The sequence below is a fragment of the Doryrhamphus excisus genome, unplaced genomic scaffold (genome assembly GCF_037039965.1).
Source record: "Doryrhamphus excisus strain RoL-2023G ecotype Guam unplaced genomic scaffold, RoL_Dexc_Guam_v1.1 HiC_scaffold_24, whole genome shotgun sequence".
In the NCBI taxonomy this organism is placed as follows: domain Eukaryota; kingdom Metazoa; phylum Chordata; class Actinopteri; order Syngnathiformes; family Syngnathidae; genus Doryrhamphus; species Doryrhamphus excisus.
Window position 1 is genome coordinate 7386735 of NW_027621862.1, and position 27242 is coordinate 7413976.

The 27242-nt window shown below is 47.3% G+C and overlaps 8 non-coding genes across 8 annotated transcripts; 5 read left to right on the plus strand and 3 right to left on the minus strand.

Annotated features, from left to right (window-relative positions):
* The first annotated feature begins 3950 nt into the window (after window positions 1-3950).
* trnat-ugu (transfer RNA threonine (anticodon UGU)) lies at window positions 3951-4024 on the plus strand. The gene has a single exon. It is a non-coding gene; the product is annotated as a tRNA-Thr (tRNA).
* A 7066-nt stretch (window positions 4025-11090) lies between these two features.
* On the plus strand, window positions 11091-11164 carry trnat-agu (transfer RNA threonine (anticodon AGU)). Its single transcript has one exon. It is a non-coding gene; the product is annotated as a tRNA-Thr (tRNA).
* Window positions 11165-12043: 879 nt separating this feature from the next.
* trnak-cuu (transfer RNA lysine (anticodon CUU)) lies at window positions 12044-12116 on the plus strand. The gene has a single exon. It is a non-coding gene; the product is annotated as a tRNA-Lys (tRNA).
* A 310-nt stretch (window positions 12117-12426) lies between these two features.
* On the minus strand, window positions 12427-12510 carry trnas-gcu (transfer RNA serine (anticodon GCU)). The gene has a single exon. It is a non-coding gene; the product is annotated as a tRNA-Ser (tRNA).
* An 881-nt stretch (window positions 12511-13391) lies between these two features.
* trnav-gac (transfer RNA valine (anticodon GAC)) lies at window positions 13392-13464 on the minus strand. The gene has a single exon. It is a non-coding gene; the product is annotated as a tRNA-Val (tRNA).
* A 2013-nt stretch (window positions 13465-15477) lies between these two features.
* On the minus strand, window positions 15478-15550 carry trnak-uuu (transfer RNA lysine (anticodon UUU)). The gene has a single exon. It is a non-coding gene; the product is annotated as a tRNA-Lys (tRNA).
* A 291-nt stretch (window positions 15551-15841) lies between these two features.
* Window positions 15842-15915, plus strand: trnan-guu (transfer RNA asparagine (anticodon GUU)). Its single transcript has one exon. It is a non-coding gene; the product is annotated as a tRNA-Asn (tRNA).
* A 1852-nt stretch (window positions 15916-17767) lies between these two features.
* Window positions 17768-17841, plus strand: trnat-cgu (transfer RNA threonine (anticodon CGU)). Its single transcript has one exon. It is a non-coding gene; the product is annotated as a tRNA-Thr (tRNA).
* The last annotated feature ends 9401 nt before the right edge of the window (window positions 17842-27242 follow it).

Genomic DNA, 27242 nt, shown 5'->3' on the forward strand with positions numbered 1-27242 from the left:
AGTACCTTCCTTCAGGTTTCCATAGTGTAGTGGTTCTCACATTTGCCTTACACACAAAATATCACCAGTTTGAAACTGGGTGGAAACATGGCCTTTCAATTCCTGCTTTTACCAAAAACAAATAGCAACGTGGCAAATGGTAACAAGGATATGTGCTTGATCTCTGAAGGTGTGTACACGAGCATCTGTCCCCAGTTTGGACACACAATCCATATTTCCTGGATGACTGAGCTTCGACTAAAGTTCTAAAGGTCCGTGGTTCAAGCCCGGTTTTCAGCACAATCCCTGTTCACGTTGAGTCTTTGCAAAGGACCTGAACTTCATTCTTCAAAAGGCCACCCATCCAGACAATGTTAGAGGAGGATACAAGCCAAACCATTGACTCCAAAAGCACAAGTTGAATCCACTGAGACAAAGCAGAAATCTTCTAGCATACTGTACTTGACCTCACTATGGAGAGGGATAAAGAAGCCCCGGTCCTGAAATTGCCACCTCCAAGATTGTCTAAGGTCTTAAACTGCCCACATGGACGAGCCAAATATCTTCTGGACAAAAGAAAGACATCAAGGTGAGTCCTGCAAGCCCACAGACATTATCAGTCTTTAAGTACACAGTGTCAGAAAACATTAGAGTTGAGTGACCTTCACTGATTCTTTTTTCGGGTAATTGTGATTTAAAAAGTCAAAACCCGATCCAAGGGCAGACTCATACGAGTAGACCAACAAGCCCCGGTCAGTTCCGCAAGGAGGCTCTTTGTCACTGAGAATTTCCATTAAATGTCCAGGATTACCTTTATACCTAAATTGGGATTGTGTGATTTGGATTGATGAATTGTGTTGCAGTGCTTTTGATGTTAGATGTTTTCTGTAAGGACAAATAGTAATTTTAGTTTAAATTTGTCTGCAACAAGGTAGTGAGCTTCATCTCTTTAGGAGTCTACCTGAGCCCTTGTCCCCGATTTGGACAAATACCTGTAGTCCATATTTCCCGGATGACGCCACACTGGTGCTGGCCTGCACAAAGGAGCTTCTCGGTAGGAGGTGGGATTTCTCAACACAGAGAAGACGAAGGAGATAAGTGCACACAAAAAAATCACAACAGTGCACAGTGTCTTCTCTGAGATTCAGAGATAAGATTCCTAGTTTACTTGTAGATTTGAGTTCAAACACATATCAGTGGTAAACGATTCAACTCAACTAGTGCCCATGGAGTCAATGGTTTAGCTTGTAACCTTTCTAACATTGTATGAATGGGTGGCCTTTTGAAGAATTAAATTAAGGTCCTTTCAGCCAGCCAATGAGGCTTTTCGAACTATTTGAAAAGTCGCAACGGAAACAGGTGACCTATTCCAAATGAAGCTGTTTGTCGACACGGATCCAGACACCCCTCTCTCCCGTAGAGTTCAGAGGAAAGAAAAGGGGCAGGAGGGCTCAGCCCTACCTGTTGATGAAGGAAGAGTATCGCATGTCCAGGAAGGTGAGTCTGGCCTGGTTTTTGGGTAAACTCAACCAAGTCATCTGGCCGGCCTCCAAGCCTGAGCTGCTTAACTAAGACAATGAGTTAGACTTGTTGAGTATTTTACCAAAGGAATGGCAGCAAGACTTCCCGGCATCCCCCTGTAAAAAAACAAAAAATACTCAACCACAGGGGGACCGGGTGGCAGGAGCAGCCGGGGGATGGAGAGTGCTCCTCCTGCCCCATCCAGAGGACGAGCTCAGACCCGCCCGCCTAGCCGGGACTCTAACCCTATTCTCAACGAAGAGAAAGCAGATGCGTACCAAATTACTAGCACACTAGCGAGTCCATAAAGATATCTACATTTGCTCTACTCAACCACTGACAGCTTCTGATAACAACTATTTCTTCTTTTTCTTAACAGCAGTCAACCTCTTTATTCTAACCCTTCCATCGCTGACATCCTCTGTTTAGTTCCTAAATCAAACAAGAAAAGAAGGGTCCAATCAACTGACAATGGTCTGAAACGTGCTCACTTGAATGTACTGATATTATACTTGTTAAATGCCGCCATCTAAGGGTCACTTTAATTTACTCCTGCTTCCTGCAATGTTTTCTCAAAGGAGGGGGAGGCGTGGGTGGGGCTGTGTCCACTCGAGGTGTCGATGGGGGGAGTCACAGCAGGAGGTCCTGGGCCGGGGGATAGGCACATCTAACCTGTTGAAGAAGAGGTAAGATCTCTATAGTTGCTCTCCTCAACTACTGACCGCTTCTGTTAAAAACTATTTCTGCTACGTGTTTACAACAGAAATTCGCTATTTTGGCTTACTTCAAATCACCGACATCCTCTGTTTAAATCATTCCTGCTTCGTTCGGTGAAAGGTAAGTTCTCTATGTTTGCTCTCCTCAACTACTGACAGCTTCTGTTAAAAACTATTTCTGCTTGGTGTTTACAACAGAAATTCGCTATATTTGCTCTCTTCGATCGCTTACATCAGGGGTGGTCACACTTTTTCAGCATGCGAGCTACTTTTAAAATGACCGAGTCAAAATGATCTACCCACTACAAAAATGCAAAACATATATTTATTTTCAAATGTATTGAGGATTATTAGTAAGTACAGTGTATGTTGATGTACCTTACATAACCAAATGAGCCAATATTGCAAAACACACATAATTAACTATTAACATTTTTTGTAATTACCTGAGTTTACTTTGATGACTTGCACTGAATTGAATCAGCCAGGGATGCATAGTCCGGACAGTAGCTGCTGATAGCCAGGTTAGCCAGGTTAGCCAGGTTAGCCAGGTTAGCCAGGTTAGCCAGGTTAGCCAGGCTAGCCAGGTTAGCCAGGTTAGCCAGGCAAACACACTTCGAAAAAGACGTTGTGAAAAAAAAGTCCACCTCCCATTCCGTATGGAAGTGATATGTTTTTGCCTTTTTACTTGGTCCAGCTACTTCACTCATTTTAGTGACCATAAACTTTAGCGAGGGCTTAAAATCTGATGCAATTCGCCGGCTAGCTTAGCACTTTGCATCGTTGTTTACGCATGAGCGGTGATCTAAAGGTCAAAATTCAGTTGTCATCTGACTGGTTGTCCTGTATGTCAATCAAGTAACGGGGATGGATGATAGGCTGACATCGTAAGTTCTGCTGCACTTAGAGACGTTGTTTGATTTGATTGGTCACCCGAAGGGCAACATTCAGTTGTCATCTGAATGGCTGCCCTGTATATCAATCAAGTGACGGCATTGATGCTAGGATGATATTTTTTTAATGTCACGCCGCGATCGACCAGCGATCGACCAGTACCACCTCCGCGATCTTAATGAGCACCCCTGCACTAGACCAACAAGCCCCGGTTTGGACACATACCTGTGGTCCATATTTCCCGGACAACGCCGCACTGGCGAGTGAGGGCCAGGGTGTTGTTGACAGGAGCTTTTTTTGTTCCTTCACAGTCCGCATTCTCTGCACCCGTGGTCTACATTTTGGGTAGAGGATAATGGGGTCTATTTCCCCCATTGATCTGCTCCTTGCAGTCTTGGTGACCAAGAGGTTTGTTGCCGCTCTGCTTTGACATGCTGTTTTCTTTACCTTTCCCCGGTCTTGTTGAGTGTTTCACAGGTGGGTGGGTGGTGTGATGTTGGTTATGGGGGCCGGTAAGTTGACGCCCTGGGCTTTTGTTGTTCCTGGAGCACATAAAGACGAGTGGCCAGTACAGAGGTTGAACCTGTGACCTTGGTGTCATTAGCACCACGCTCTGACCAACTGAGCTAACCGGCCACAGGAAAGAGCCTAGTTATTTGTCCCAGTCCCAGTGACACTTGTGTTGGACTCTTTTGGAAAGCCCTTGCATTCTTCCCAATTGGTAAATCCTTTGTATCGGTGCCAAATATACGGGATTCTCCCCCTGTTGAACGAATGACACACAGCAAATGGCGTCGTCTCAACATTGGAACAATTAATGTCTCGAAGAGTTGCTCGGCTGGCGCTGTGGCTTAGCTGGTCAAAGTGCCTGTCTTGTAAACAGGAAATCCGGGGTTCAAATCCCAGCAGTGCCTGGCTGCTTGGTCCCTGAAACTTTTAGCAGCTGATTTCTGACCCACGTACCTCTTTTCGTCACTTGCCCTTCAAAAAGAAGTCAACGGTGCATCCACAGCTGACATGATTGTGGATCCCCTTACGCCAGAAGGTGCTTGAATCCAAAGAATATGACATTGTGATGTTTTGTCATTCAACGCCACTTTTCTCCGACAGTATGTTCCCACGTGGCATTGGTGGTTCAGTGGTAGAATTCTCGCTTGCCACGTGGGAGTCGCGCGGGTGTTTTTGACATTTGCTGCCAGCCAATCAGGATGCGAGACAGACGTCAGACAAGCAAGAGAGACTTCGGAGAAATGAAGTCAGGGGTTCAAATCCCGTCTAAGCATCAGTCAAGTTACCATTTTCTTCTCCACAATATAATTTTGTTCCAATTAATCCCTATATGATTACAAACTATTCATATCAGGCTTATATTGATACCAGTGCTTGAAATAAAACACAAAATAAAACCAATGTAACAAAGAATATTTATTTATCAGGTTGCCATGCCACACTCAAAAACACTCTCAGAGATAAAAAATGAATACTAATCACAAGCTATGAATTATAAAAAAAAAATCATTTATTTTGGTGCCGTTGTTTCTGCTTTTCATAAAAAGGAGAGGCCTGGAACTCCCTCCAGCTCATCTCTCTTTCCATCCCGTGCTCTCTATAGATAGAGAAGACTTTGGCAGAGCAGTAGATGTACTTCCCTGCTTGCCCTGGAAAGCCAGTGTGGATGTGGGGGCTGTTCGGACCCTGCTTTAGCTGTATCCTGCAGAACCGGCACTTTCGGACAGGGGGTGGAGGAGATTCCTCCCTCTTCCTCTTCTTCTGCTGTTTTTCCTCCACCCTCTTTCTTGTATCATTGAGCTCTCGCTGGACGAAGTCTGTTTGACTGAACTCTTGAAACAGCATCTTGGGGTTTGTCAGACCTTCTGCACCATATTTTTGGAAAACTTTTGTGGAGCAATAAAAGTATCTGACAGGGCCCCGCTGATAAAAGTCATGTATTGATGTCCCAGCCCCTTGATATTTTGATTTTGGTTGGCCACAGCACAGACATGTTTTTGTTTGAGTTTTTTTTTTGACACGGGAGGTGGTTGCTCCTGCTTCAATGGGGTGTGAGCAGGTGGTGGTGGTGGTGGTGGTGGTGGTGGTGGTGATGGTGGAATGACCATAGCTGCAGGCAGTATCACGACAGGCACAGCAGAGGTAGTGCTGAGCAACTGGCAAAGCTGCTGTGTGTTGCAGCTTCTCTGGGCTGGTATTTAGTGAAGATGATGTATTGAGAAATTTACTGTTGTGTTTTATGTATTTGGAAATGTGCAATTTTGATGTTGGATGCAGCATGCTGTTGGGGTCTTTGCTGGACTTGTGGACAAGAGTGCCATACTCCTGAACCACAAGCTTGATCATGTCCTTGTGCCTGCGGTGTTTATTAAGGAGCTTGTCAATTGCCGACTTCATTGGAGATGGCCAGCGCTTGTGGTCCAACACAAATACTCTCCCTCCAGTCTTCACTGGTCCAGTGCGGGCAGCAGTCGGAGAACATTGGATGGGTAATCTTCTTGTGGGCTCTAGGCAAAGAAAACCATGAGATACACATTTGTTATTTGGTTCAAACAAGATGCAACACTATTAGAACAAGGGAACACATGATTAGATAAGTTTTTTTTCCTGGCTGTGGCTGAAGCTCAGTAACAGAAGCTTTATTGTCCAAGTCAGATGCTGGGATAGGGGCCACACGACTAGACGTAGTCGCAGTAGCAGTTTGAAGAGGGTGAACAAAGCTGAAAAGCCTGGTGGGAGGTGTGGAGGAAGGCTGCACTGGCTCTGCTCCCTGATCAGACAGGATGCCTGGAGAAGGAGCACTTGTGGCGTGGCCGGGGTCCTTCTTGGTTTTATGTTTGTCCCAGTCTAAAGGGACCGGACAACATTCTGGCTCCCTGTACTCCAGGCCAAACCTCTCCCCAGTGCCTTCAGCTGTCAGACGAAGAGCAGGGTACTTTTCTTCGCCAAAGACCCGTCTGGAAACAGCATTCAGGGAGCATATCAGTGCAGGGTCGAAAACAGGCGGGAGAGAAACGCCTGGCAGTTTCAGGTCCAGCAGACGCTGATAGTTCCAGCGACACACTCCTGTCATGGCCTGGGCCTGGAACAGCTCTGGGGAGACCTGCGTGCCGGTCACCCATTTGGCCTGGTGAAAGTGGTAGCCCTGCTGCTGCGACGTGCCTCTGATGGGGATCCAGACGGGGACTGCTGCACGCTCACCTGGCACGTGGTTTAACTGTATGGTTCCTCCACAGCGGTACAGTATGCCCCCTTCCACCTCAGGATCACTGAGGCAACCGCGCAGGATGTGGACACGTTGGATCCTCCATCTCTTTAGCATGGAGGGCTTATAAAGAGGGATGCCATTCGGATCTGTGGTCAGGTGAAAGTGCTTCAACACCCCTTCCACTCTCTGAATAAGCGTCCCGGGCGAAGGAATCTTTATCCTGCAGTGCTCACGAATATGCTGCTTGGTGGGATTTGCAGGCTGGATGCCACAGAAGACGTATGCATCCTGGAGCCTCTGCAGGTCTTCCATGTCCACCACAGAGAAGGCAGCCGACAGGAACTTTGTGAAGATGCCGTATAACGGGTGATGTTCTTAGGCACACTCACGAAGAAGCCGTCGCATACAGTGGAACAAGTCCAGCTTGATGACGATACTGTTGTTGTAAGAGGTTCTTGATGCACATGTATTCAACAGGTTCCCAGATGTGGCCTCAGTAACAATTGCATCAGTTGTTTGCCAGGCATCCCAGTTGAGATGTTCCTCCGCAGAAGACTCTGCAACCCTGAACAGTGCGCAGCAATCTCTGAGAAACACAAATAACATATGAAATAATGACATTTAATAGAGTTAATTTTTGATTAAACATTTCTGGTTAAAGTGATGAAGTCTCACCTGTCAACCCACTGAAACTGGGCTTTCTCAATGCCAGCCCTGTTGTAGCGGTTTGAGAGACCCTCGTACATCAGCTGCAGGGTTTTGTCCATCTCAGACTGCACCATGACCCAGGACAGGATCATCCAGTTCTCATTCATCATAGCGTATGACGACATGACACCAGGTGAAAGGTGACTTTCTTGGCCACTTTCTGGGTGTGGTCTGAGCTGAGCCTGTCCAAAGGTACCCTGCAGCATCCGCTGAATGGTGTCCTTCTGGTTCCGGAACTCATGCAGCAAGCAGTCGGTGAGGTAGTGGGCAGACACAGAGACCCCGTTCCAGCCATCAGCATCACTGTAGCCCCCAAAAGGCTCCGGTTTTCACTCCTGCCGAAGGAACTGAGTGATGGTCTTTTGGCCGCCATAAGTTCCTGCCTCTCCATCCATCACATTCTGGCAGCACAGGAGATAGGCCAGGTTGGCACGCTCATACTTGAGATGCAACATCTCGTTGACCTGATTTGCCATGTCTGTGGGTGATTTTCCAGTCCGTCTCAACTCATCCAGTACTGACTTACAGATGGCCTTCTTGTAAGTCAGTAACGCTGGCAACAGATTGGTAAACCTCTTGGGAAGCTTTTCCAGCCAGAGCGGGTTGTCGGAATACCACCTCCTATTGCAGCTCTTACAGCACAGCCGGGAGGAGAGCAGGTAGTATTGTCCAGTGAGGCCCACAATCATTCGCGGTCTCCCGACTCCAGCAGAGACAACACGTGGCTGAGAACAGTCACCAGAGCACGGCAGGGTGTAGTTGTTTTTTAGCCGCCCCATCAAGTGGTCATTTTCCGGCTTTTAGACGAAAAAGGCGTGAAGATGAAAATACTTTGAGGACGGCAGATCATAAATACTGTCAATCAGCTCAGGCTGGGGAGGTAAGCGCCACAGGGAGAAGGTTTTCATAGGGTTGTTGACAGGGCGGGAGCCTGGCCACAGACCCATGGACTCCAGTTCCAACTTCATCCATATTTTCTGCTGGTGTGTGCAGTTCCACTTATTGACCTCCTGGTCAAATGACAGAAACTGTTGAGGTGGAGGCCTGTTGATATCAGCCGCAGGTGGGACTGCCGTAGGTGGGACTGGTGGTTGGTCTAATTGGAAACAGACATGCACATGTCAATTTTGACACCCTTTTTAATGTGACACTATACTGCTGTGTTACTTACTGTGGGGTCTCTGTGCAGACTGTGGCTCTGCTGCAGATAGAGTGGAGGCTACAGGACTCCCAGGAGCACATGCAATTTCTAAAATGAAACCAAATTACATGTACACTGTGTTAATATTATATTAATATCAGGTGCAGTCAGTCACATAGAAAGGTTAACCACTCACCTGGGGCAGGCTGTGGTGTCTCTTCTTTGGTCTTTGTTTTCTCTGGTAGCAGAAACATCAACTCCCGTGGGAAAGGCACTGGAATCTTTGGAGGCAGCGCAGCTGGTGCTACACAAGGAAAGAGGCGGTGGTGCATTTTACCGTGAGTGTAAATCAGTTTGGATTGAAATGGTCAAACATCACTTAAAGCCTTTACCATCTTCTGGTGCATCTGGGCCAGTCGGTGCATGTTCTGTGTCTAAAACCGGAGAAAACGTGATGAAAGACTGATTGATTGAAATATTGGCGTTTCAGGGGTATTAGTAGAGTCACTCACAACAAACTGCCATTTGCTACTTCAACTACTTGGTTTGGCTTTTTAAAGAATTAAATAGACCTTTTTTGTGATGGTCTAGTCCAACCTGAACTAGAGCAGGAGAAGCACAATGGCTCACTGCAAACACATGCTTCCGGCGTTAGTGAGCAAACATCATTCACCATTTCATCCATTCAAAAGAATGTATTCAAATTATACTTACCCTCTCGTAGGCTGTATCAATTCATAGTCAGTCACTTGGACTGTAGGTAGAACACACATGAAAGGAACAAAAGTAGAACGTGACGAGAACACATGCAATCACAAAATGCCCTTTGAGGTCGGTCATTATTTAAGAACTTCGCCCTGGACCTGAAAACCGTAGCAGCTCTAATGTTGGTGGAGCAGATCCACCTGCAAAACACATAGAAACTAGAGTGATTTACTTTATACAAAACACATAGAAACTAGAGTGATTTACTTTATACAAAACACATAGACAAGGCTAGGAAAGTAAAAGAGCCTAACATGTACATATCCATAAACTGCACATACTGAGTATATCTGGAGAGATGCTGAGCATGGCTTTCTCCAGCTCTTCGTCTTCGTCCTTAGCTATAAAGAAAAGAGTGGTAATATAGTTATTCAACAGTAATAAAATGGTCCAATGCATACATATGCAATGCAGTGTAACTTTAAAAACACTCACCCGTGCTCTCAGCAAAGGTTGTGGTGGAACAGGTGGAGGCGATGGTAAAAGAGGTGGAGGGCTGCTGTTGCTGCTGCTGTTGCTGCTGTTGCTGCTTCTGCAGGTACTGTTGCAGTTTGTGCATTTTTGTGACAGAAGGCTGTCCTTGCTATGCCCCTCAGCCACCAGCACTCCTGCAGCCTCCTCTCTCTGTTGGCTTTGGATGAGATACACAGTGTATCCCATGTCATTCTCCAGGAGCCAGCGGAAGGACATCCCCTTGTACTTCCCAAACTGCAGGATGTACTCGCCCAGTACTTCAGTTTGGTCTGAAGCATCTCCCCCTCTCTGACGGACCACTGCAAGGGCGTTTTGCCTTACAACCTCCTGCTGTGCAACAGGAGACTTGTCCCTCCTCGACGGGTTGACCTTAATTTGCCTGGCCTCCTCGGTGGGATCCTGCAGCAGGAATCCCAGTGGGCCCCTGCGGAAGACCACACTGATTCGCCCGGGGAAAAACAATCTCTTCATTTTTTCTCTACAGTGACAGAAATAATGAAATAATATAATGTATTATTATCCAAAACCATGAATACAAGTACAGGTTACAGTATGTGATAGCAACATGTATGAAATATATGTATTGTTGTCATATATGAGCTGAATACAAGTACATGTTACAGTATGTGATAGCAACATGTATGAAATATGTGTATTGTTGTCATATATGAGCTTTTCCAAGAACATTTACAGACTACAACAATGTCTATAAACTATCATCTTTTCTTTGTTCACTTTACAATAGCTCATAAGAGTTTAATTTAACAGATGATATGTACTTATCCATGAACAACTATAACATTGTACTTACAAAAAAAACATAAGTCTTATGAGCTATCATTATATTTGTCCAAATAACTGTCGCTAATGCATATAATAGGTATACGGGGTCGGAAAATAGCGAACAATACAATAGCGCCACAAACCCACGTAGAGAAACGTGAAAGCAATTTAAACACTATACAGAACAGTTCAAAGACTAAATATTTAAACAGAACAGTTCAAAGACAAAATATTTTTCTGTAGCCTGAAATGCAAAAGAAAATATATTTTTTTTACTGTAGTTTACCGTGTTTTTGTCGCGTCGTCTCGTCGCTCGCTCGGAAAAAGCAATTGTGCTGTGTTACCTGAAGTTCAGGATGGATGTGGTGGGTGGAGGGAGCAGAAGCGACCACAGCGCCACTCCTGGACAAATGTATATTACATCCATAGTGGATAGTGGGGATGAACGCCACAGCGCCACCCCCGGACAAAAGTATATTGCATTCATAGTGGCCTTTCGCTCTCATTGGAAATGAATGGGGAAAGTTTAGCACGTTTCAGCTGAACTATCCACTATCCTGAACTATTCCCGGCCAATGCAGTATATCTCAGCTTATACCTTTCTTTAGAGCTCATGTTGAAAAAGTACAAAGGCTCTTTTCCTGCGGAAGGGCAGTATTCAGAATGACACCTGAAACGTAACAGACCGTAACAGAAACCTTACAGCAGTCATGCTGTTGTATTGCTGTCGCGCAATTGGTCAGCACGTTTGGCTGTGAACTGAGAGGTTGGTCGTTCGAGCCCACCCAGGGACTCTCAATTCACACATGTGTTGGACTTTGGACTCCCTCCCTTGTATGAACATTTTTCCCCATTGGCGAACTGTTTTTGTGTTGGTGCCAAATGCACTGCTGGCACTGTGGCTAAGCTGGTCAAAGTGCCTGTCTAGTAAACAGGAGATCCTGGGCTCAAATCCCAGCAGTGCCTGGGTGCTTGGTCAGTGAAACTTTGGCAGCTGATTTCTGAACCATGTACGTCTTTTTGTCACTTGCCCTTCAAGAACGAATTGACGTTGCATCCACAGCTGACGTGATTGTTGTGGATCCCATTACGCCAGAAGGTGCTTGAATCCAAAGAGTATGACATTGTGATGTGTTGTCATTCAGCGCCACTTTGCAGAGGCTCATCCACTTGACAGTTGATTTTTTTTCTCTTACAGTGTGTCCCCACGTGGCATTGGTGGTTCAGTGGTAGAATTCTCACTTGCCAAGCGGGGGCCGCGCTCGTGTCGTTGACATTTGGTGCCAGCCAATCAGGATGCGACACAGACGTCAGACAAGCAAAGAGACTCGCCTGCCACGCGGGCATGATTACCATTACCATTACCATCTATCAGGGATGGCAACTGAATTAGGAATCAATGCCAGAAACCTGCCACAGGATTTCCGATAATGTTTTGATGCAGACTGGTCATGATGCCTCTGATTAATTAAATTAATTAATTAATTAAAATGAATTAAACCATTACCTGTGAGAGGTAAGGTACACCATTGCACTAAACATTGATAGAATAGTTAGTAATGGAGTTAGTAGTGAATAACTAACAATGCTTGTGGGGATTTTTTTGGTTTTGGACATCTTTCAGATAAATAAGCATGCAAACTGACCCGGGAACATCATGGCTGTTCCTGACAAATGAACATAACAGGAGGGTTAAGATGACTACACTTCCAAAGTTCTCAGCTATGACTGAACCTCTCGCTCCTTTGTTCCCTGAGAAACTAGGTTGGCTGTGGAACTGATCAAACATCAAAAAGACCACATCAATTAAAAAAAAAATAAAAAGTGATATCTTGCCAGAAAAAGGCCCGGTTAGCTCAGTCGGCAGAGCATGAGACTCTTAATCTCAGGGTCGTGGGTTCGAGCCCCACATTGGGCGGTTCAGCTCTTTTGGTGATACATCTTAAAGATTTCTTTCCTGTGGAAAATTCTGCAACATGCGGAAAACATTTCATTCGAAGGACACAAAAACAAATCCCATTCTTGTATGACGCGCTCATACAAGAGCGCTCACTTCGCATGTGAGATGAAGTGGAATCGATGCCTGCATTCTCCAAATGGTATAGTATGCCTTTTTCTTGCCAAAAAAGCATTCTCAATCTCCCACATGGTACCGGATACTTGGATTAATTGCATTCTAATGATGTTTCCTAAAAACACAGGTGGTGTCAAAACTGGTGCAGTAGTATAGTCCTGAGGATGGGATTCGAACCCATGCGTGCAGAACACAATGGATTAGCAGTCCATCACCTTAACCTCTCGGTCACCTCATCTCCTTTGTGGACATGGTCTTGCTGACTCAAAATGACACATCTTAATTAGTGTTTTGGTGTTGCAGAAATTGTGGCAGCCTTCTTGTGCAGCGGGGGGATTTAACTCAAAGGCTAGAGTTCTTGCTCTACATGCAAGAAATAGCGGGTTTGATACCCGTATTGTCGAAATGATATGTTATGGCTTTTTTTCCCAACAAAAGCGTTCTTGATCTCCGACATCGTACCTTATACTTTGATTCATTGCATGCTAATAATGTTTACTAAAATACAGGTGTGGTCAAAACTAGTGTATTTTTACATCACCACACTTCAAGTGGACAGACAATCTTGTCTTTTCAGACAATACAATTACAAAAGCAACACACACCTGCCATGACCCTGAATCGGCCGGGGTTGCTGCGGCCACAACAAAGAGTAGGAACCACTATACAATTACGGCTGTGAGCTATGCTTTTCTGGGCAAGAACCATAAACTCAGACTTGGAGGTGCAGATTGCTCATTCCAGCTGGTTCTTTTTCGTCTGCGAGCATAGCTTGAATTTCATGTGGGTGTTGTCCTGGCGGGAGAAACATTTTAGCTTGTGTCGGCACGGCTACCGTGACAAAAGCCCATTTTCCTTTCCAGTAAATGTGCATCAGCTGAACACTTTGCAGACCTAATGCTGTGAACATTTGCACGAACTCAAGGTCTGGTCCTCCATCCTGTTTGTGTCTGATTGTAACATGATATGCATCAGGATTCTGTATGTCACCTCCCAACTGTACTTGTCTGGTCTTAATATGTAACTGGCTGTGTTGTCGTGATCGATGTTGATGAAATCAAGAAAACAAAGTCACCCCATTACAAACTATTTGCCAACTCACAATGTAAACAGCAATTGTGCTGAAAACTGGGATTGAACCAGGGACCATTAGATAGTCAGTCCAACGCTCTCCCAACTGAGCAATTTCAGCTGCAAAGGGGTTTCTCTGCTTTTTCAGTCTGGGCTAAAAGTGGGGGTAGGGTGAAGCTGTGTCTGTGCCACGCACTACGTTGTTGTGTACCTGGTCCAGTGTGTTCTCATTTTGGGTTGGAATGTCCCCATGCTGGTGAAGGGTGGGGATTACAGTCCGTTGATGAGGATAAGCGGTACAGTGGAGTTCACTGGTTGAAGTCGCCAGGTACCATCAAAATGGTAATGGGCCACGAGGGTGTTCTGAATTCCCCTTTGGCAGAATTGGCTAAATGGCCGTACAAAAAGCACCATACTTGGAGCCTGTGGTCAATGTCAACAGTTGGGCTAATTCAGTTCCGTTGAGACGGTGATTATGTACCAAGTCAGTTACATATGTCAGTCAGGATTTGGTCGAGGTTGTTGTGTGGTTTTGGCATGGATAAGGCTATGTATCTAAATTTAGGAGGAGTCCATGGTCTGTAAACATACTGAAGTACTCCCCCTGCTGTTGCGGAACTTGCGGGACCTTGCAAATTTCCCCACTGAGGGACGAATAAAGGCATATCTTATCTTCTACCATAGGGTAGACTTTTGGGTAGGGTAGGCTTTTGGCAAGAAGTAGGATTCTTAATCCTACTTCTTGCCATTCTTAATGCTTTCCCAAGTTCCAACATTTCCTTGGGAGCGAGTTTGATAACCTCGGGGTGGGGACATGATGTGCCAACGGGGTTGGGAGGATTCTAGAATTTTGGTTTGAGTGTGTCATTTAATTGAGTCGAGTCAAATGTTCCCCAAGAGAGGGTGGACATGGGTGTCTGTTCAGAGGCAGTTGCAGAGTGATCATAAATCCTAAATTCATCATCATAAATTGGAAATGTCGGGTACAAAGATGTGGCCTGAGTCGGAGTTTGTAGAACTACTGATGACTGAAAGTCTCGCTCCTTCTGTTCCCTGAGAAACAAGGTTGTCTGTGGAATTGATCAAACATCAAGGTGGCCACATCGATAAAAAAGAAAAACAAAAAATTATATCTGCAGCTGAAAAAGGCCTGTTTGGCTCAGTCGGTAGGGCATGAGAGTCTTACTCTCAGGGTCTTGGGTTCGAGCCCCACATTGGGCAGTTCAGCTCTTTTGTTGATACATCTGAAAGATGAATGAAACACGACGATGTGTCCAAAGTGGGGGCAGATTGACAATTGTCCAAATTGGCAAATATTTCTCCATTTTTTATCAATAAAGTAAATTTGATTAGAGATCAGATGATAGATGTTGACGGTAGACTGTCAGATTCTATTATAAAGATCAAGACAATGTAGGATAAACTGCGTAGTTTTCAATTTAAGAGGGTAAGTGTAGATGAGGTAGGAAAACTGTTGCATTCCATTAAAAGCGATGAGCCATGTGGTATTTATAATTTGGTTGGGAGGTTACTGAGGGCGGCAGCAAAGTTGATTCAGGAGCCGATATGCCATATCTTCAATTTAATTATTGAGAATGGTGTTTACCCACAGTCCCGGAAGATCGCAAAGCAGTCCCGGAAGATCGCAAAGGTGCTAGGTCGAACAAGTTATTCCTTGTGTGCTGTTGTAGTCTCTGTCACGCAATTGGTCAGCGCGTTTGGCTGCTAACTGAGAGGTTGGTCGTTCGAGCCCACCCAGGGACTCTCAATTCACACGTGTTGGACTTTGGACTCCCTCCCTTGTATGAACATTTTTCCCCATTGGCGAACTGTTTTTGTGTTGGTGCCAGATGCACAGCTGGCACTGTGGCTAAGCTGGTCAAAGTGCCTGTCTCGTACTGTATCTTCAATTTAATTATTGAGAATGGCGTTTACCCACAGTCCTGGAAGATCGCAATGTTGCTTGGTCGAAAAGGGTTACTTAAACACGTTATTCCTTGTGTGCACGGTCATCTCCTTGGCCTTCTCGGTTTTGAGGATGAAGGAGCAGAAATCTTCTGGCATACTGTACTTGACCACAGAAGGAGGATAAAGGAAGTAGGTTTAACATTTCAGGGAAGGGGCCTACCTTCACCGCCTGAACAGGGACTTGAACCCTGGACCCTCAGATTAAAAGTCTGATGCTCTACCAACTGAGTTATCCAGGCCTTTGTTGTCTCAGGACAACTCACAACGTAAAATCTTCTGGCATACTGTACTTGACCTTGCAGAGAGGAGAGCTTCTTCTCTGGCTCTCAACAAAGGCGCTCGCATCTTTCCCCTCTCCTCCCTATCCCTTATCTTCCCTTCTTCTTTTGCGTTCATCAAAGAGTAAAGCTGGTGTCCTGGTTTGCAATGCCTTGATTGTTACACCAGAAGGTGCGAGTCCCATCCAAAACAAAGGGCATGCTGGAAGCATAGCATGCGTTAGTATGTGAACAGAAGTCAGCAGGGTGTGAGTCTCTGTGGCGCAATCGGTCAGCGCGCTCGGCTGTTAACCGGGAGGCTAGTGGTTCGAGCCCACCCAGGGACGTTCTCAGGGTGCATCAGTGTCACTGTTCATTCGTGTATGCACTCCACTCTCGCACAGCACTTGTGTGGGTCCCAATTGGCAAACTGTGTGTCAATGACTTTTCAAAAGCACATTAAAGCCTCCATGGTCCAACACATTTGATCAGAAGTTAGGTTGATCAAGTCGCAGATTTCAGTTTGTTTCTGCAAAGGTCTGGTGAAACACAGAAGCTCTGCTTGAAAATGTTAGCTTTTGCAAAAGCGCCAGCCAGGATTATAGATTAAGAGATGACGGAATGCTTTTATGTTAAAAGGAATCAAGTCAAACCCCATCGACTGGTAAGCAGCGGCCCGTAAGAGAAGACACTGTATACTGTTGTGACTTTTTGACAGACATGTCTAGTAAACAGGAGATCCTGGGTTCAAATCCCAGCAGTGCCTTCTCTGTGTTTCATCAGCTCCTATGCTGTTATTTAAAAGAAATGTTGTTCTTGTTCTGTTGAATAAATACCCATCATTTCTGATGTCATATGTAGTATACATGTCACATGTACTGCAATGCTCCCTACAAAGACAATACTCTTGTGTATTTGGACATTTGCAGGTTTAAGAAATCAGACCACATTAGCCAAATATCTTCTGGACAAAAGAGTGGTCAGACAAGACAAAGTTTGAGCCAGTCACCTGAACATTAGACTTTTGATCTGAGTGTCCGGGATTCAAGTCCCTGTTCAGGTGACCAGTGATAGGGTCTGAGGTCCACTTGCAAACGCCTCCTTTTTGCCCACAAAATACAAGGGCAACAGGACAATCCCTTGGTACTTTATGGAAACGATGTGAGGTGCCTGGCTTTTAACTAGAAGTGGAAAGACTTGTGTTGCCCCTCACACAAACCATGTGTCTTCCTCCCATGCACATGTTGCCAGCTGATCCTTGACATCAGCAAAAGGTTGGTTCTAGGACAATGGGGTCACCTGCCCCCATTGGTCGTTTCCAGTGGGTTGTCGCCGTTTTGTTGTTCCAGGAGCACATAAAGAAGAGAGGCCAGTACGGGGGGGCGAACCCATGACCTTGGCGTTATTAGCATCCCCAGGCTGACCAACTGAGCTAACCGGCATAGCAGCAGAGAGCTGCTGGAATGACAAGGCACTACGAAACGCGTATCGGGCGGCGCCTCTCCGACCCACACGTCGGCTCCAAATCCCACCTCCTGGGGCTCTTCCGGCACCACTCCTCTCTCCCTGCTCCAGCAGCGGAGAGCCGGCTGACGACATTGGGAGTGTCGTCCCCATGCAACTGGGAGCCAGTCGCCTTTCGTCAGCGGAGAGGAGTCACCGTCTACGCCTGTGGCTGTGCCTGTACTGTGGGAGTCCTACACACAATTTCCCAGCTGCTGGCACTGCCCGCTCCAACCACACCGGCTGCGTCATCCGCTTTGGTGGGCCGACTTCAGGTGGAAGGTACGATATCCTGGGCGGGAGAAGCTTCTCCTACCACAGCATTAATTGACTCTGGGGCGGACGAGAACTTCATTGATAGCGGACTGGTCAGTTCTCTTAACATTCCTACTGTTGAGCTTGTCCCCCACAAGAATGGCTGCTTGCTAGAATTCAGAATGACACCTGAAACGTAACAGACCGGACCACCCGAGAGTTAAGGTGGACAGCACTTAGTGAAACCTGACTGCAGTCATGCTGTTGTAGTCTGTGTCGCGCAATTAGTCAGCATGTTTGGCTGTGAACTGAGAGGTTGGTGGTTCGAGCCCACCCAGGGACTCTCAATTCACGCATGTGTTGGACTTTGGACTCCCTCCCTTGTATGAACATTTTTCCCCATTGGCGAACTGTTTTTGGGTTGGTGCCAGATGCACTGCTGGTGCTGTGGCTAAGCTGGTCAAAGTGCCTGTCTCGTAAACAGGAGATCCTGGGTTCAAATCCCAGCAGTGCCTGGGTGCTTGGTCAGTGAAACTTTGGCAGCTGATTTCTGAACCATGTACTTCTTTTTGTCACTTGCCCTTTAAGAACGAATTGACATTGCATCCACAGCTGACATGATTGTTATGGATCCCATTACGCCAGAAGGTGCTTGAATCCAAAGAGTATGACATTGTGATGTGTTGTCGTTCAGGATGCGACAATCAGGATGCGACACAGACGTCAGACAAGCAAAGAGACTCGCCTGCCACGCGGGCATGATTACCATTACCATTACCATCTATCAGGGATGGCAACTGAATTAGGAATCAATGCCAGAAACCTGCCACAGGATTTCAGATAATGTTTTGATGCAGACTGGTCATGATGCCTCTGATTAATTAAATTAATTAATCATTCATTCTTTAGCCGGTTAGCCGGTTAGCTGAGTGGGGAGAGCATGAGACTCTTAATCTCAGGGTCGTGGGTTCGAGCCCCACATTGGGCGGTTCAGCTCTTTTGGTGATACAGACCTGGTAGACCCAAATGAGTAGTGAGGGTGTGCTGGGAACGTCTGGCAGAGTCTCCCGTTCGTCGAGTCTTCAACTCTCACCTCTGGCAGAGCTGGACAGCCTCAAGGTCCAAAAGTGTTAAGGCAGTCCCATAGTGTCCCCACATCATGCCATGTGTCTATTTGCCTTGAGACATGAGTAAATTAGCTTAAATGCTAACATGCTAATGGTCATCATGTTAGCACCAAGCAAGAGAGTCCTTTTTCAGTCGAGTCTAAAAGTGGGGGCAATGTGAAGCTGTGTCTGTGCCACCTACTATGTTGCTGTGTCCCTGGTCCAGTGTGTTCCCATCTTGGGTTGGATTGTCCCCATGCTGGTAACGGGTGGGGAATACAGTCCGTTGATGAGGATAAGCGGGATGGATTTCAGTGGTTAAAGTCTCCAGCTACCATGAAAACGGTCATGGGCCACGAGCCTGTTCTGAATTCCCCTTTGGCCAATCGACACCACATCAGCTCAGCAGCAGTCCACGTTAGTATAGTGGACAGTATCTCCGCCTGTCATGTGGAAGACCGGGGTTCGATTCCCCGATGGGGAGTTCCTCTTTTGTATGTCACAATGTCACGTTGAACCTTGAGTCGGGTTGCACAGCGGTAGCGTGCTGGGCCCATAACCCAGAGGTTGATGGATCGAAACCATCCTCTGCTATGGCTGTGGTCTTTAGGTGTCCTTTGAAGAGCTTGCAGATGTATTGTCTTTGTTACTTAGCTGACCTGGTCCAGTAAAGAGTTCACGCTTCCTTTACTGCTGTTCTCGATGCATTTACTGCTCTTGAGTGCATTCACACGCCATTGCGGGACATTGAAGCATCGTGAAACACCGCAACTGTCCTCATTAGTCCATTGTCACTCTTATGGACTTGAAGAATCCCAGCCAGTTTCCGTTCGTTTCGGGGAACCTCCTCCTCTTTGACGATCACCACATCTCCAACTTGCATGTTTCTTCTTGGCGTATGCCATCTTTGTCTCAGAGCAATGTTGGTCTGATACTCCTTCCACCATTTGTTCCAGAACTATTCCGACAAATATTGCAATTATCTCCATCTCATTTTAGTATACAAGTCCATCCATCCACCCATTTTCCTCCGCTTATCCAGGTCCAGGTCGCGGGGGGCAGCAGTCTTAGTAGGGAAGCCCAGATTTCCCGGTCCCCGGCCACCTCCTCCAGCTCCACCGGGAGGACACCGAGGTGTTACCAGGCCAGCTGTGAGACATAATCCCTCCAGCGTGTCCTAGGTCTGCCCCGGGGCCTTTTCCCGGCTGGGTATGCCCGGAACACCTCACCAGGGAGGCGTCCGGGAGGCATCCGGACTAGATGCCCGAGCCACCTCAACTGACTCCTCTCGATGTGAAGGAGAAGCGGCTCTACTCTGAGCCCTCCCGGATGACTGAGCTCCTCACCCTATCTCTTAGGGTGAGTCCAGCTACCCTACGGAGGAAACTCATTTCAGCCGCCTGTATCCGAGATGTCATTCTTTCGGTCATGACCCAAAGAGGGACTGGACCTTGTTCCACTCTGGAGTTGCTGCAGGGGAGAGGCAGCGAGCTGGTGTAGGCTTATCAATAGACCCCCGGCTTGGTGCCTCTGTGTTGGAGTCAGCCCCGGTGAACGAGAGGGTAATTTCTCTACGCCTTCGGGCTGGGGAAAAGGTCCTAACTGTCATGTGTGCGTACGCGCCAAATGGCAGTTCGGAGTACCCGGTCTTTTTGGAGTCCTGGTGACTCTGTTGTTCTACTGGGAGACTTCAACGCCCATATGGGCAATGACAGTGTGACCTGGAGGACCGTGATTGGGAGGAACGGCCTCCCTGATCTGAACCCGGGAGGTGTGATGTTATTGGACTTCTGTGCGAACCACAGTTTGTCCATAACTAACACCATGTTCGAACATAGGGATGTCCATAAGTGCACTTGGCACCAGGACACCCTAGGCTGCAGGTCTATGATCGACATTGTAGTCGTGTCATCAGACCTGCGTCCGCATGTTCTGGACAGGCGGGTGAAGAGAGGGGCTGAGCTGTCAACTGATCACCACCCAGTGATGAGTTGGGTTAGATGGCGGGGGAGGATGCTGGACAGACCTGGTAGACCCAAACGAGTAGTGAGGGTGTGCTGGGAACGTCTGGCAGAGTCTCCCGTTCGTCGAGTCTTCAACTCTCACCTCTGGCAGAGCTTCACCTGCATCCCGGGGGAGGACCGGGATATTGAGTCCGAATGGGCCATATTCCGTGCCTCCATTGCTGAGGCGGCTGACTGGAGCTGCGGCCGCAAGGCGGTCGGTGCCAGTCGTGGCGGCAGGCCCCGAACCCGATGGTGGACACCAGAGGTCAGGGCCGCCGTCAAGCTGAAGAAGGAGTCCTATCCAGCATTGATGGCTTGTGGGACTCCGGAAGCAGCTGACAGGTACTGTCAGGCCAAACGGTTCGCGGCTTCGGCGCTTGTCCAGGCAAAAACTCGGGTGTGGGAGGAATTCGGTGAGGCCATGGAGCACGACTTTCGGTCGGCCTCGAAGGGGTTCTGGCAAACCGTCCGGCGCCTCTGAAAAGGGAAGCAGTGCCCAGTCCACACAGTTTACAGTGGAGACGGGGCCTGCTGACCTCGACTGGGGATTTGTTTTGGTGAAGTAGGTGCAGACACATCGATTAAAAAATTTAAATACAAAATATACAGAATGCAGTATAAATATATGTACGCAGTCTGTTTTTTATTTGTTATTCCGGAAGTGCAGTCTGATTGTTTTTCCTAAGAGTCCAAACTGAGCGTTAATTTAACGCATATAAAGTGTCAAAGTGGCAGGGTGAGGCAGAGGTGGGGTGTGAACAGTGTCAGGGGGGGGGGATTCCGGGCCTTGTTGATGAGGCTGACAGCAGACGGGAAGAAACTGTTCTTGTGGCGTGAGGTTTTGGTCCTGATGGACCGCAGCCTCCTCTCAAAGAGACTGTGTCCGGGGTAAAAAAAAAAAACTAGCATGAGTAAATTAGCTTAAATGCTAACATGCTAATGGTCATCATGTTAGCACCAAGCAAGAGAGTCCTTTTTCAGTCGAGTCTAAAAGTGGGGGCAATGTGAAGCTGATAATTTGGATGGTAGGTTACTGAGGGCGGCAGCAAAGTTGATTCAGGAGCCCATATGCCATATCTTCAATTTAATTATTGACAATGGCGTTTATCCACAGTCCTGGAAGATCGCAAAGGTGCTAGGTCGAAAAGGTTTACTTAAACAAGTTATTCCTTGTGTGCACGGCCATCTCCTTGGCCTTCTCGGTGTTGAGGATGAAGGAGCAGAAATCTTCTGGCGTACTGTACTTGACCACAGAAGGAGGATAAAGGAAGTAGGTGTAACATTTCAGGGAAGGGGCCTTTAACCACCTGAACAGGGACTTGAACCCTGGACCCTCAGATTAAAAGTCTGATGCTCTACCAACTGAGCTATTGTCAGGTCCACTAGGCCTAAACACCTAGCGGCTATGGAACGGAAAGGCAGTGAGCTCACACAATGGGTTTAATTTTGTCAAGCTGGCCAGCAAGGGAGATCATTGGACAGCTGATGGAAGCACCAACAGCGCACAAGGAGTCTCTCATCATCTTCTTGCAGCGAGCCTTCTTTTATTTGTACAAAGGGGAAGTGAGTCAGCAGACAGTCTAGCGCCTGTCTGTGGTCTAGGGTATGGTACAGAAGTGTAAAACACACATTCGTATATGATAAGCTGCAAAAGCATAATCAATCCTACATTTCCCTCCTGTTGTGGGTTTTAACACTTCAAACGCCTACCATCCCAAAGTGGAGTTTAGGTGGCCGTCATCATAGGTCCACTAACAGGATGTACATACATGAAGGAGGCGAAAAAACATCCACACGCCTGCGAATACATATTAGGTCGTGTGAGTGCAAAAAATTCCTCCCTTCCCTCCCTTCTAGCATGGGACGAGAGCAGCTTCATGCCATGTGTGTACTGGGAAAATAACCTGAAAACAACACAATACAATGTTACTTCCGGCAGCAATTTACAAGCTGGAACTCTTTTGGACATTTCAACAGCGGTCAGAACCACTGTCGGCGGCAAATGTGTGGTGTACTTTACCGGAGGTCCACTTTGTCCTTGAGTCCTTTAAACGTCGTTGTCGTCCTCTTCGCCTTCACTGTCCTGATCCACCTGTTTCGCCATGCTTTGGCGGTGGCTGTGATACTCAATTTGGGCCAATATACACCATCTTGGGAAGTGATGTAGTTTGACCACTCTTGCCACTTTTTGTCGTTGTCCGCCGACATTAAGTAGAACCAGTAGTTGTGCCGTTCAGCCATCTTTGTTTCTTGCGTGAACTCCCATTGGTGGACGGTCTGGGTTGGTCTTTGCTTTGGTCGGGGTTGACCTTGAGGTGTCTTTCTGCTGTGCTTACGAATGGTGGTGTGTCTAGAAGTCAGGACTGACCGGAACTGGTCCAACGGAATGGTGACGGTCTGATCGTTGTTCAGGATGGTTAGGTTGATCTGGGTTCCGGTCTGCTGCAGCCATTGTTTTTGCGTCTGTCCGTATGACGTAGTGCACCCCCCTGGGTGACTAAGGCTGAGAAGCAGGAGCAGTAGGCTCAGCATCCTGCAATGGGATTACCTTTTTGCAATGGCTTTGGTGAACCCAGGTGGATCTTTCTTGGATTTTACAGGCGGTTGGCGTGGTCAACAGGACAGTGAAGGGACCCTCCCACTTTGGACTAGACCAGTTCTTTCTTTTGATGACTTTTATCAGTACTTGGTCTCCTGGTCGTAGCAATTCCTGTGTAGGAGGGAGAGAAACACTTGGCAGATCATTTGGTCTTTGAACTTCTTTCTGCTTGAACAGTTTACATAGCCACTCAGTCATAGGGTCTAACTGACCCCGTTTGTCTTGTACTGAGTGCCCTTCCCACATGGGTAGTTGAAAAGGTCTGCCCATGACTGTCTCAAAAGGTGTCGTTCCAGTGTGTGTTGGAACAATGCGCATGTACATCATCACTAAATACAAACATTCAGGCCAGCTGCGGCCTGTGTCGTCCATTGCTTTTTTAAGTCTGGACTTAACGGTTCCGTTTGTTCTTTCAACAAGTCCAGCACTTTGGGGATGGTATGAACAGTGATTTCTTAATTGTATACCAAGATGTTGACCCATTAACGTCACGATGTCGTTCACAAAGTGGGTTCCGTTGTCGCTCCACAACACTTTCGGGATGCCATGTGTGGGCACAATGTGTTTGCAAATGGCTTTTGCCACTGTAAGAGCATTTGGATGTTTCGTTGGAACAAGTTCAACCCACCTTGAGAAGGAATCAATCAGCACCAGACAATATTTGTATTCACCGGACGTTGACAGTTCAATATAATCCATGTGCACAATCTCAAAGGGGTATGTGCCTTCGGGAGTTTTACCTCTCTTAGGACGCAGGTTCCCCTGTGGATTGTGCTTGGCACAGGTCAGACATGACCTACAAAAATTTTTGAAATAGGTATTGAGACCCTTAGGTATATGAAACGACTTTTGTACCAGGGAGATCATCCCTCCTGTTGAGACATGGCACTGCCCATGGCTCAATTTAGCAACTGCCTGGAACAAATTTCGTGGAATGCATGGTTTGAGGTCGACCTCCCAGAGGCCGGACGGCGATTTGACGGCGCCATCCTCCTGCCAAGAGGTGAGCTCTGTTTTGGAGGCAGCTGATTGCATGTCCTGCAGGATCTGAAATGGAATGGGACTATCTGCGTCTACATGAAGTGCATAAAGGGGACCATGAGCAGCCAATTTGGCTGCCTCATCTGCCTTGGCATTGCCTAAGGATGTGGAATCTGTACCTGATGTGTGTGCTTTGCATTTAACAACTGCTATTTGAGATGGAAGCTGGACTGTTTGGATCAATTCTGTAATTAATGGTGCATTCAACACCGGTTTGCCTGTGGAGGTGACCATTCCACGCCTCTGCCATTGTGCTGCAAAGACGTGCAGTGTTCCCCATGCGTATTGGCTGTCGGTGTAGATGGTGACGGGTCGTTTTGTAAACAACTTACATGCCTCACTGAGTGCTTTAAGTTCAGCGGCTTGGGCTGACCAATTGTTGGGCAGCCGTCCTGATGCTAGGGTTTCCGTGGCTGTGACAACCGCAAACCCTGTGTGATTGGTCCCGTCAGGGGCCTTTTGTGAGGACCCGTCAACATACACAACGTGCCCAGAGGTAAGTGGGACGTCCATCAGGTCCGGACGAGGCTTACACGTTTCCTGTACCCGGTCAGGACACTGATGGGGGTCGCCATCAAGATCAGTGGGTACCAGAGAGGCGGGGTTCAAGGTGTTACACCGGACAATGGTCAAATGTGGTTGCGATAGCAGTGTTGCTGTTACGCTCAAATGGCGCGACAGTGATAGAAAACCCATTTTCGTTTGTGTCAACAGGATGTCTACTTCATGTGGAACCAACAGTGTTAATGGATGGAACGACACTAATTGGGCTGATGCGTGAACTGCCAGTGCTGCTGCGCATACCGCCTGGACACAAGGAGGAAGTGCTGCGGCCACCGGATCCAATTTCTTGGAGAAGTACCCCACTGGTCTGTCCTTCTCCCCAGACCGCTGTGTCAACACGGAGGTCATGAACCCCTGCTTACAGTCGACGGTCTGTCGAAATGGCTTGCTGTAATCGGGGAGTGCCAGCACTCCTGAGGAGACGATGGCGGTCTTGACGTTATCAAATGCTTGCTCTCCCTCCGGTGTCCAGGTCAAATGGGCTGACAATTCCATTTGTTCGGAATAAATCAGGTCAAGAAGTGGTTGTGTTACGTGTGCGTAGTCAAGAATCCACGAGCAACAGTAGTTGGCCAACCCAAGGAAAGCCATCATCTGACGCTTTGTGGTGGGTTTTGGGGCGTTTAACACTGTCTGTTTGCGCTCATTGGTTAATTGACGCCCATGTTCGGAAACCTCATGTCCTAAAAACACGACTTTAGATTGGCAATATTGTAATTTTGGGAGTGATGCTTTATTTCCCGTTTCAGCCAGATGTGTAAACAGTCGTTTGGCCTCTCGCTTGTTTTCATCCTCAGAGGGACTGGCAATCAGAATGTCGTCAACGTAGACGAGAATTTGGGTGGAGTCAGGCCAGGTGTGCTTGTTTACACATCTAGTGATTTCAGTAGAGAATATTGTTGGACTGTCACAAAACCCTTGTGGTAGTCTTGTGTAGGTGTACCTGGTGTTGTTGAATGTGAATCCGAACCATCCACGTGACTCGGGGTGAAGTGGGATGGAAAAGAAAGCGTTTGACAAATCTACCACTGTGAAAACCTTTTGGGTGGGTCTTAGTTCATTCAACAATGTGTGTGGATCAGGAACACATGGAGCACGGGTTTTTACCACTTGATTTATTGCCCTCAGATCATGCACCAGCCTCCAGGCAGAGGTATCTGCCTTTCGGACCGGAAATATTGGTGTGTTGCAGGGTGTTGTGTCATCTTCAATTAATATGCCTGCTTTGACCATGTTGGCTATGACTGGTTTTATGCCTTCCACTGCGTCTGGTTTTAGTGGATATTGACGGACTCGCGGTTGGTAGCCCGTTTTGCCTTCAATGTGGACGGGTGTTGCCGTTGTTAAGAGTCCTACATCTGTTTTTGATTTTGACCAGAATGTTTCCGGAACGTCAGGGAAGTCTGTGGCTGACAGTGGCTGAATGAGCACTTGTCAGTTTGCCAGGTGAACGGTAGGTGTGGCTACCGTTGTCCACCTGACTGGTAGTACTACAACAGTACCATAACCGCACACCTCGGAGGTGTAGGTGCCATCAGGTTGTTCTTCCCAATGACTTCGTCCGGGGAACGTCACATCCCGGGCGAACTCGGCAAGTTCTTTCCAATGTCCCTTTTGGGGCTTGGTCAGTGAAATGTGGGGGGTTCTTTGACTTATCAGGACGGTGGCTTGAGGTGACAGGTCCACTAATGCACAACAATAGCCCTTCTCGGATGCAATAACGTACCGAGTGTGAACTGTTTGGGGGCCCAACATGTGGAATGCACGCTCCCACTGCTTCTCAGGCGGGTCTTGTCGCCTGAAAAGTAGCGTAATGTGGAGCGGCCATTCCTTCTGTGGCCTTCCCGTGGGACACAGTCGTTGAGCGGTGTCCATCAGGGCCTGAGTTATGGACCTGGGTCCCGAAGGGGTCAGGTCGAGCGAGTAAAAAGTCGCTGGAATGCGTCGACTTTGGACCACTAGAATTTCTGGTTTGTCTGGCACCAACTTACCGTTTTGATGGATCAAATTCAATCCTAGTTTAGCCATAAGGTCCCGACCCATTAGGTTTGTCGGACAATCGGGTGCCATGATAACTGTAGTAGTCACCGTGGTGCCGTCCTCGTCCTCCATGTCTATGGGTCTTGAGTATGCCTGCGCATATGGTCGACCTCCTGCTCCTATCATGATCACTGTCTTATTACTTTTCTTCAGTCCCCTTATCGTCTGTCTGATCACTGTCTTATCTGCCCCTGAGTCTAAAAGGAACTTGACTGGCGTCTTGTCTGGTCCTACCAACAAAGTCCTGTAAGGTCTGTCTTCGTCCCGCGGGTCAAAGTCATGTAAGTTAAGCACGGACAAGTCGAACACGTCAATTTGCTGGTCTGGTTCGTCTGAATCATCATTGAGAAAATCGACTTGTTCTTCCTCTTGGCGTCATTGTGGGGTCTTGGGGTTTTTTGGTTCTTTGCACTCGTAGTAGTGGTGTCCCTTTTTCCCACAATTGTAACATTCATCATTGGTTTTGTTGCGTGGCTGTCGATTTTGGTTTCGTCTTGGCCTTTGGTTGCCGCCACGCCCTTGAAAATACACTTCATCGGTGCTTGACGTTATTGACGCCA